Consider the following 11,309-nt stretch of genomic DNA (forward strand, 5'->3'; position numbering starts at 1 on the left):
CATTGACTGAGGTCTCAAAATCATTCTTGATGTCCTCCATTCTCCTCCACCGTCTTCCAGTTGCCAAACCTACTGACTTTACCTTTTTACAAACATGTCTGCCTCCTGAGTGCTGGGATTAAAGCTCTGTGCCACCATGCCCTGCTGATTTTAAGTTGTTGTATGTGGTGTGTGAATGTGTCCTTGTTTGTGGGTGGTCAACATCAGGGGTTGTCTATCGTTTTCCGAGACAAGGTCTCTCACTGGACCTCATGTTCAGTGCTTTGACTAGACTGGCCAGTGAGCCTCAGGCATCTGCTTAACTCCACCCCACCCTCAACCCTGAGGTTTATCAACAGGTGCCTTATATGGGCGCCAGGGATCTAAATACAGGCCCTCATGCTTACACAGCAGTTTGTCCCTTGAGCCATGAGCCATCTACCCAGTTCCCTACATATTGGCTTGTTTGGTGTGTGTGTGTGTGTGTGTGTGTGTGTGTGTGTGTTGCCTGCCTGTCTGTCTGTGCAGCACTTGCACGCCTGTTGTCCACAGAGGCCAGAAGAGGGCATCAGATCCCCTAGAACGGGACTTACAGATGGCTGTGAGCTGGGAAAAGAAGCCAGGTCCTCTGGAAATGCAGCCTGTCCTCCCAACCGCTGAGCCATCTCTCCAGCCCCCCACCACCACCCATTTTCTTTTGAGAGATGGTCCCATTATGTAGTCCAGGTTAGCTTAAAAATCAGTATGTGGGGCTGGAGAGATGGTTCAGTAGTTAAGAGCACTTAACTTCCAGAGGACCTGGGTTCAATTCCCAGCAACCACATGGCAGCTCACAACTGTCTGTAACTCCAGTGCCAGGGATCTGACATCTTACATCAAAGCACATAAAATAAATTTAAATACATTATTTTTTTAATTCACTATGTTGCCCAGGCTGGCCTCAATTCTCCTGCCTCAGCTTTTCTTGAACTGGGATTACAAGCATACCCAGTTTGAACTTGCATTTTAAATATGTCTCAATTATGGCAAGTTCCAGGCCAGCTAAAGGTACAGAGCGAGACCTTATCTCAAAAAAAAATTAAGTGTTGTTCAAATATTCATCTGCTCAGCTCTTCTGTTCTCCAAGCTGAGTGTTTGCCCCTCTCAGACTGCTGTAGTATTCCGCTCCCCACACCCCACACATCCCACACACCAACCCTAGCCCCTCCTGGATCCAGATACATTCTGTTATTGCTAGTCCAGCCTTTCATAATACACTACCTAGGCTAAGGAACTCTGGCACCCCCTCTTCATGGCCATCCATCCTGGCCTGAGCCCTAGATAGGGCTGACACCCAAAGTTTTTGCCTAGCATAGAGGCTCCTAGTGCCTTTGGGGTCAGGTTTTCACACAGCCTGGAACAAGAGAGACAACTCAAAAAGAAAGTCCCCCTCCATCGGTACCCTATCAAGAGGCATTGGCATTTGAATATGTCTGACACTGGAGATCCAGACTCAGGTCCTCATGCTTGTACAGCAAGCACGCTTACCCACCGAGCCATCTCCAGGCTCTGAGTGCCTTTTCTATACGCCAGGTACTGCACTAGACTAGGGCTAGAGCAGGAACGAGAGACACTCCAGCTCTGCTCTCCTGGAATTTTAGAGTCTAGAGGAGAGGCAGATAGATAAGAAGACAAGTCAGTCTGGAGAGATGGCTCAGCAGTTAAAAGTACTGGCTGCTCTTCCATAGGTCCTGAGTTCAGGTCCTAGCAACCACATGGTGGCTCACAACTGTCTGTAATGAGATCTGGTGCCCTCTCCTGGTGCAAGGCATACATGCAGACAGAGCACTGTATACATAATAAATAAATATTTTTTAAAAAAGAAAAGAAGTAGCAGGGCGTTGGTGGCGCATGCCTTTAATCCCAGCACTCGGGAGGCAGAGGCAGGCGGATCTCTGTGAGTTCGAGGTCTACAGAGCGAGTTCCAGGACAGCCTCCAAAGCCACAGAGAAACCCTGTCTTGAAAAACCAAAAAAAAAAAAAAAAAAGAAAAAAAAAAGAAAAGAAAAGAAGTCAGATCGTCATGGATTTTACGAGGTTCTCAGAAAGCTACAAAGAGGTATGATTAAGAGAAACAGGAAGTATCCACTCTCAGAGGATGGAGAAAATCACCCATTGAATGGTCGTTTTGCGTCCCAGCACACACCTGGGCTGTCAGTGCTCAGGGCTCACTCAGACTCCTTCTCTTCCTCAAGCAGCCTCCCACCCTGGGGACCAGTGCTTCCTACTCCTGACTGGTGACTGTCCCTGCTCCCACCCTGGGGACCAGTGCTTCCTACTCCTGACTGGTGACTGTCCCTGCTCCCGCTTCACCTCCTAATCTCACATCTTTCCCATACTTATCTGCCCCATAGGGGTCATCTGCCCGTTATCAAAGAGACCATTCTCTCCAATCAGGTTAGTTTTGAAATATTGCTTCACACTCAACTCCTGCAATAGCAGGGAGACAAAATAAAACAATGGCACCCTGCTGAACGTGGACCCCTCCCAACCCCTACCTGCTATTTCTTTCCCTCCTTTCCCTTGGTCTCTCTCTCTATCCCCCTCTCTTGCCCCATCTACCGATCTACTCATCATCAATCTTTTTAAAGATTTATTTGTTACTTTTATGTGTATGGGTGTTTTACTTGAATGTACCACATGCATGCCTGGTGCCCAAGGAGGCCAGACAAGGGCATTGGATCCTCTGGAACTGGAGCTACAGATGGTTGTGACCCACCATATAGGTGCTGGGAACTGAACCCAGGTCCTCCCAAAGAACAAGCGCTTTTAGCAGGGCGATGGTGGCGCATGCCTTTAATCCCAGCACTCGGGAGGCAGAGGCAGGCGGATCTCTGTGAGTTCGAGGCCAGTTTGGTCTACAGAGTGAGTTCCAGGACAGCTAAGGCTGTTACACAGAGAAACCCTGTCTCGGGGGAAAAACAAAAACAAAAAACAAAAGCAAAACAAAACAAACAAACAAAAAAAAGTGCTCTTAACAGTAAGCCATCTCTCCAGGTCCCGATCTACCTTTTTGGAGACAGGATCTTTTTTTTTTTTTGTTTTTGTTTTTCGAGACAGGGTTTCTCCGTATTGTTTTCGAGGCTGTCGGTCCAGCCTGGCCTCGAACTCACAGAGATGGAGACAGGATCTTGTTATGTAATTCAAGCTGGTCTGGAACTCTCTATGTGTGCAGGCTAGCCTCAAACTTGAAATTCTCCTGCCTTATCTTTCTAGTGCTGGGATTACGGGGATGTCTTAGTTACTGGTCTATTGCTGTGAAGAGACACAGGACCAAGGCAGCTCGTATAAGAAAATATTTAACTGAGGGCAGTTAATTTTACTCATGGCAGGAAGCAGAGAGATGTGGCACCGGAGCAGTAGCTGAGATCTTTAAGAGCTTTACATTCTGATACAGAGAGGGAGGGGAGGGGAGGAGAGGAGAGGAGGGGAGAGGAGGGGAGAGGAGAGGAGAGGAGAGGAGAGGAAGGGAGAGGAGAGGAGAAGGGAGGGGAGAGGAGGGGAGGGGAAGGGAGGGGAGAGGAGAAGGGAGGAGAGGGGAGGGGAGAGGAAGGGAGGGGAGAGGAGAAGGGAGGAGAGGGGAGGGGAGAGGAGGGGAGAGGAGGGAGGGGAAGGAAGGGGAGAGGAGAAGGGAGGAGGGGAAGGAAGGGGAGAGGAGGGGAAGGGAGGGGAGAGGAGGGGAGGGGAAGGAAGGGGAGAGGAGAAGGGAGGAGGGGAAGGGAGGGGAGAGGAGAAGGGAGGAGGGGAAGGGAGGGAAGAGGAGAAGGGAGGAGGGGAAGGGAGGGGAGAGGAAGGAAGGGGAGGGGAGGAGAGGAGAAGGGAAGAGAGGAGAGGAGAGGAGAGATGATCGAACCCCCCCAAGTTCAATTTATTGAACCCGTGAGTTTCCTGGGGGCCATAAGAAGCTATTTGCAGAAGTAGCAATGTGCAGCCTAGCACTCAGGAGGCCAAGCGGGATCTCTGGAAGAGCAAACCGGTACTCTAAACTGCTCACCATCTCATAAGTCCCCCCTCAAACTTTTGATCCTCCTGCCTCAACCTGGCAAAGAGCTGGGATCAGAGAAATGGGCCACCGTTCCCCAGGGTATACTTGTTTTCATTGTCAGCAAAAAACGCTTGCCGGTGAGACAGTCTCGGTGTTTGCTGTGGAAAGTGAGTTGGAAGAGGAGGTGTCTCTTTTGACGTCTGCCCAGGCCAGCCCTCATGAGGCCACAGCTTTCCAGGCAGTCTCTCTGTGTCTGGTCACTTGCAGCTTACACTGAACACAGAACAGGACACGCCGTAAGCGCTCATTAAATTCCTGTGAAACAGACATCTCCACGTACATGGAGAAGTGGCCTTGAGGCCCCTGGGAAGTCTAAGGAGGGAGACGGAACAGAAAGGTGAAATTAGAGAACTCTTTAGAGGCCAGGGCATTGGAATCAGGCAATTCTGACTGTGGCCTCCAGAGGGCAGTGTCAGCCCGCACTCGGCTTCACCCCTGGGCTGGCTCATTCACCTGGCTGAGGAAGGATGGAGAAGCCACCGCCAGGCGACCCAGAGTGTGTGTGTGGGGGGGGGGGGCTCTGATCCTGCTCACTGTCTGTTACAGGGATGTCCTGAGGAACTGAGGCCTTGTGCCATCTCTCCCTTGTGTCCTCTCCGACCCCTGATGAGCGGGAGTGGGGAGATATAAACCCTCACACCTAATTCTCCCCATCCATGAACTTGGGGGCATAGTTCCCCTAATTCCCCGCCTTGGGTAGCTCAGTACCCTCCCTCTGCCTCCCAAGTCACCAGCAGGGTCGCCGAGGGTCAGAGCAAAGCCCCAGGATTCCTTTCTAAATGACCAAGGACTGAGGTTGGAGGAGGCCTCCTCCCCGCTATTCCCTCCTCTCTGAGCCCCTCCCCTTTCCCGTTACCTCTCCTTTCAGAATCCAGTCAAAATCTTGGGGCTCAGAGGCCTTCGGATCCCCCAGGATTCAGGCTGTGCTTGCCCGACGAGCACCTACATAAGCGGCTGTCTGTATCTCGCGCCCCCTGCTGGCTATATTCTGGAAGGGCGAGATGCCCGGTCCAGGAGAGCAAGCTCTAGGGAGCAGAGAGGTGTGTGTCTCAGGTCGAATGATTTCTGACTCCTAACAGCCTCGCTCCCTGACACCTCACTGGCTGGCTCGTGCACTGAGACCTCCGCCGCCGACGGGGTCTTGTGTGCTGTCCCTACTCCCTCTCTGAGCTGATTCTAGGAAGCTCTCCGGTCCTCACCCAGACTCCTTGTTCATCTCCTGATGTTCACCATCTGCGGAGCAAGTTTCCCTCTCCATTCACCAGCCAGGAGGGCAGCATCTGTTTTGTTCGCTTTTATGTGCTTCGAACTATAATTAGGTGTTCAGTAAATACACTAGGATAGACACTGGGTGTGGGTGCATGGGGAGGTGCCAGAAGGCCTCAGAACTCCCGGTTACAGAAAGTTGTGAGCCGCCTTTAATCCCAGCACTCCGGAGGCAGAGGCAGGTGGGTCTCTGTAAATTCGAGGCCAGCTGGTCCACAGAGCGAGTGCCAGGACAGGCTCCAAAACAATACAGAGAAACTCTGTCTCTAAAAACAAAAAACAAAAGAAAGAAAGAAAGAAAGAAAGAAAGAAAGAAAGAAAGAAAGAAAGAAAGTTGTGAGCTGCTCTGTAGGTGCTGAGAGTCGAACCTGGATCTTCTGGAAAACCACCCATTGCTTTTTGGGGGATGGGGGCTGTCAAACCACTTTATTCCGAGGCTTGAGGAAGGGCTGAAGAGGTCCAAGATAATCTGATGTTCTCCACAGGACAGATCTTCATAGCCCTCCCTCTTCCCTAAAAGCAGCCAGTGCTCTGAGCCATCTCCCCAGCCCCTTCCTTCCTATTTTGAAGTAACTAATCTGTCCAGGCAGGTCTTGAACTCACAATACTCCTGCGTCTGTTCCTTAAGTAGCTGAGATTACAGGAATGAACTGAGCCTCACTTCTGTTGGTAGGTAGCTCTGCCTTTGGGGAGGAGTACCTCTCAGCTCTGGAGAGGTGTGACAGGCTGCCTTGGGCTTCTCCTTCCTGGTTTGAGCTGGCATTGTAGGCTGCCCAGCCTGCATTTGGACACATTGGACTAGAATGTCAATGGAGGCCTGGACCAGGTCCCATCTTGGGAGAACCGGGAAGCCGCTTGGGAGAGAGTCTGGCATCTGGGATTCAAAGGCCAACTCTGGGGCTCTTGCTAGCTGTTCTGCCTCAGAGGCATTTCCTACCTCTCTGAGTACTGTTGCCCTTCCTCCCATACACTGGGAAAAACTCTGGCCATTGACTGATGTGGTATAGCTCTTGGCATTCATCAGGATTCCGCAAACAACTGTTGTCAGCACCGGCAGCAAATCAAGTTCCAGGCAGGGTCCCTGGACTCTGGCAGCCTCAAAAGTAGAAAGTATTCCCAACCTTGTTAATCAGACAGCATGGTGCCAACCTAAAGACCCAGTTGAAAAAAAAAAGAGAGGTGAGGCCAGCCTGGTCTACAGAGTGAGTTCCAGGACAGCCTCCAAAGCCACAGAGAAACCCTGTCTCGAAAAACCAAAAAAAAAAAAAAAAGAGAGGTGAGATGCCCTCTCTAACCCCAGCACAAAGGGGAGGTACAAGGGCTCCTCCAGATGAGCTCTGAGCACAGAGCTGAAAGGAGCCTGAGGTAGGGGTGAGGCCTTTGTTCTCCATGTGTGGTTCTGGGACACAATCACCCCCAGAAGGTCACTGTGCCTTCCAGGCGCAGTTGCTCCCACTACCAAGATCTCCAGGGTCAGAATGCACCACCAGCTTTGGCTTAACAGTCAAAACCATTTGGTTTAACAGCCATTGACATCTGGTGGCTGTTGCTGTCCCAGCTGGACACAGCAAGCCACCGTCTCTCCCCACTCCCCCCGCCAGGTCAGGGCTCTGAGTCTTATCAATGCTCTCCCTGGTGCCCTTCTTGGATATGGTGACATCATTGCTCTCCTGACTTGGAATGACCCCAGGCCCCAAAGCATAATGCTGCTAACAACAGGAAAGCACAGTGGATACCAAGATTCCCAGAGCCAGCCGGGCGTTAGTGGCGCACGCCTTTAATCCCAGCACTCGGGAGGCAGAGGCAGGTAGATCTCTGTGAGTTCGAGACCAGCCTGGTCTACAGAGCTAGTTCCAGGACAGCCTCCAAAGCCACAGAGAAACCCTGTCTCGAAAAACCAAAAAAAAAAAAAAAAAAAAAAAAAAAGGATTCCCAGAGCCTTGAAGAGAGCCTGGCGAAGAGCAGGACCCTTGAAAGGATGCGAGTGAGGGGCAAGCGTTCCAGTCCAGGGACTCTGTCAAGGAGCTTGTGGTACTGTATGCGGGTGGCCATCTTCCAGTTGGACCCAACTAAAACAAAAGGTAGAGGAAGGAATTTGTCCTTTCTATCCTCACTGTTTGAGCTGGGGCATTTGAGCGCACCTCCTCCTGACACCAGACCGGCACTTCCAAGCCGGGCTCTCTCGCAATTAGCTTCCTGGCCTTCTAGAATCTGGACAGAAAGAAACCACTTGGGTTCCCAGTCTCTGGCACATCCTGGAGTTTCTCAACCTCCATCATCAATTTCTCTTAATACACGGGCCAATGGTTCATGGTAAATCATATGTATTAATGTCTATGTTTGACTTGTGCATGCATCTGTGTATAACTCTCTCCCTCCCCTCCCCTCTTTCTGAGAGACCAGAATCCGCACATAGCCCAGGCTAGCCTTGAATTCGTTGTATAGCCAAGAATAATCTCAAACTCCTGGCCTCCGGCCTCCAACCTTTGCTCCAGTACAGGGATTATAGGTATGTAGACTTACTTACTACTTACCTCCTACTTGTTGTTTCTCTGCAATTCGTGATCCTCCTGCCTCAGGTTCCCGAGTGTTGTGATTACAGAGGTCTGACACCACACCTGGATATGTTAGTTTTTGTGAACTTGAGATTCAACTACACTTCTCAAATTTTCCCTGTGTCTTGTGTACAGCATAACTTCATGTTCTATATGTAAGGGTGTTCCTAGGGTTCCTAAATCCTAACTAAAGGATTTAGGGTTCCAGCTAATTATTTCCTAGTTACTTTAGATTTTCGTCTTTTAAATGAAGCTACATACCTTTTTAAAAGGCTTTATGTGATGTGCGTGTGCACGAGTACATGCATACATGCCATGGTCATGTATGGTCATACATGCATGGTCAGAGGACAGCATGCAGCAATCAGTTGTCTCCTTTTACCAAGTGGGTCCAGATATCAAACTCAGATTGTTGGCTTGCAGCAAGCACTTCTGCCCACGGAATCATTTCTCTGGCCTGAGTCATATGCTTTCTGGGATGAGGTCTTTTTTTTTAATGTATACAGTATTCTGTCTGCATGTATGCCTGCAGACCAGAAGAGGGTACCAGATCTCATTATAAATGATTGTGAACCACCATGTGGTTGCTGGGAATTGAACCCAGGACCCCTGGAAGAGCAGTCAGTGCTCTTAACCTCTGAGCCATCTCTCTAGCCCCTGAGATGAGGTCTTTTAGGTGTGATTTAGATTTTTTTTAGTGTAAGAGTCCCTTAACTTTTTTAAAATTTATTTTTATTTTATGTACATTGCCTAAATGTATGTCTGTGTGAGGGTGTCAGATCCCCTGAAACTGTAGCTACAGACAGTTGTGAGCTGCCACGTGGGTTCTGGGATCTGAACCCGGCTCCTCTGGAAGAGCAGCCAGTGCTCTTAACCACTGAGCCATCTCTCCAGACCCAAGATTCCCTCAACTTTCGAAAAAGATGTAGCTTATCTTTATTACGTGTGCCTGTGACATGAGCACATGTGGGTTTGCTTGTGAACTCCAGAAGAATGTGTCAGATCTCATGGAGATGGAGTCACATGAAAGCCAAACTCCAGTTTTCAAGTAGCCGTCCCTCTGGTGCCATGGCGTTTGCTTTTAATAATTTCACTTGGTAAAGGGCTTGCTATAGTGGCCCAAGTTCAAGTTGTAAAAAGCAGGGCATAATGTGCAAGTCTACTGTTCCCGTGCCAGGAAGCTAAGACAGGAGAACCGAGAACCCCTGGGACTTGCAGGCCAGGCAGCAAGTCTAGCCAAATTGATAGCTTCAGTGAGACACTAATCCCAAAATATAAAGCAGCTTGAGGGTGCTCAGCAGGTGAGTCAGCTCAGCAGGCAGAGCCGCCTGCCACCAAACCTGACCGTCTGACGTCCATTCCCATCACACACATAAGAAGAATAAATGTACATTTACAAAAGCCCAGGTGGTGATGGTGCACATCTTTAGCTCCAGAACTCGGGAGGTAGAGGCACGTGGATCTCTGTGAGTTCAAAGCCAGCCTAGTCTACAGAGTGAGCTCCAGGACAGGCAGAGCTACATAATGAGAACCCATCTTGAAAAACAAAAACAGGCCGGGCGTTGGTGGCGCATGCCTTTAATCCCAGCACTTGGGAGGCAGAGGCAGGTGGATCTCTGTGAGTTCCAGACCAGCCTGGTCTACAATAGCTAGTTCCAGGACAGCCTCCAAAACCACAGAGAAACCCTGCCTTGAAAAACAAAACAAAACAAAAAACAAACAAACAAAACCAACAGAAAAGGACAGACAACCTCACTGTAGGAATCTGTCTAGTTGGATTCTGCCCCTGTCTCATCACCATTTCTGAGAGCACCGGGCTTGTCATTTAGCTGGCTGTCCTTCCTTATTGGAGTGGCACCTGCCATTTTGATAGGCGTGTCTCTGCTGTTATGGTTGACTTGGTATAAAAATGTTGACTGTAGTGGGTGATCAACCCTTCCTCCACACGAGGGTCCCTGTTCCTTGGCCATGACTGTTCCAACATGCCTGCCACAGGACTCAAGTCTGAGTGTCGCTTTCTGGCTTAGGGACATCCACTAGGTTCCACTGCCGGTTGGCTGGCCAAGCCACTAGCAAGGGAAGCAACCCTTTCTGTGGTGACCCACGGTAGTGATCTTCCCAGTGCTCTCCACATCCCTTGTCACTGCCACGGCCTTGACATTCACTCGGGACTGCCACGCAGAGCTGAGATATTCCCCATTCCCCAACTGCCTTGGCATAAAGGCTGGTCACATAGTAAAGTCCCAATAAACAGCAGGTGCGTTCCTGGAGTAAACGTCTTTTCTGAATCAAAGACGTAAAACCTGTGGGAATCAAGTCCACCCTCCCCAGGTTGCTCCCCAGCCCCCAGGTTGTTTGTTTTCATTAAGTGTGCGATTGTTTTGTCTGCACGTGTGTCTGTGCACCAAGTGCATGCCCGGTGCTCACGGAGGCCAGTTCCATCCAACAGTTGTGAGCTGCCAAATGTGAGTGCTGGGAACCGAATCCAGGTCTGCAGAAGAGCAGCCAGTGCTCTGAGCCATCTCTCCAACCCCCTTGACCCTCCTTCTGTCTGGAATCCTTGGGTCTTCAACTTTCACCCCGACACTTGGCAGATGAGTAAGGCTGGTTCCTTCTGCATGTGGGGACTTCAGAGCCTGGCACATGCTGAGCCCATGCTCTACACCAAGCTACAACACAGTTCTATGTTATAGATAAGGGAATCAAAGGCTCTCTCGGGGTTGTGAGAAAGCCTACACGAAAATGGACCGTTGATGCTACATTAATCTATGTGCCCTTTTTGGCCAGGCTGCTGGGAAGCTCAGAGTTCCAGCTCAATCATGGCTAGAATTAACCTTCAATCTTTCTGTGAAGGTTTTGCTGTCTCCTCTGCTCCCTTGTCCTTACTGCCTGTTACGGGGCTGGAGACTGATTCTTCCTTGATAGACAACTCACATCCTCTTTGGGGTGGGTAGATCTCTGGGTGTCTTCCTTGGCATCAGTCATTGGGAGTGAGGTCCCAGCTTGCCTGTCTGGGAGCATCAGCCACAGATGCAGGATCCTACTGCATCCACAAGGCCTAGCTTATATCATCTCTCTCCACCGCTGGCTCAGGTGCTATCCTCTCCCTTGCTGTTTCCCCGCACCAGAGGGATATGAAGAGCCCAGGAGACATGAAAGCTCGGAGAGGGTGTGGCCATCACTCAGGTTGCTGAGCACAGTGAGCAGCAGGAGTCATGGAGAGAGGTGGGCAGGAGCTGGGATGTTCCTGCTACTGGCCAACAAGAAGCCTGGATTAGCAAGCCTTAGGCAGCAGAGAGCTGGGGTTGAGACATCTGTCACAACCGTATTACAGCAGGGTGGCAGAGGCTGAGGCCAGCAAGGAGCTTGCCTGTGGAGCAAACTAGCCATGTGTCAGTAAAGCAGAAGCTCTTCCGTCCCTACCC

The sequence above is a fragment of the Mesocricetus auratus genome, unplaced genomic scaffold (assembly GCF_017639785.1).
Source record: "Mesocricetus auratus isolate SY011 unplaced genomic scaffold, BCM_Maur_2.0 Super-Scaffold_100007, whole genome shotgun sequence".
Classification (NCBI taxonomy): domain Eukaryota; kingdom Metazoa; phylum Chordata; class Mammalia; order Rodentia; family Cricetidae; genus Mesocricetus; species Mesocricetus auratus.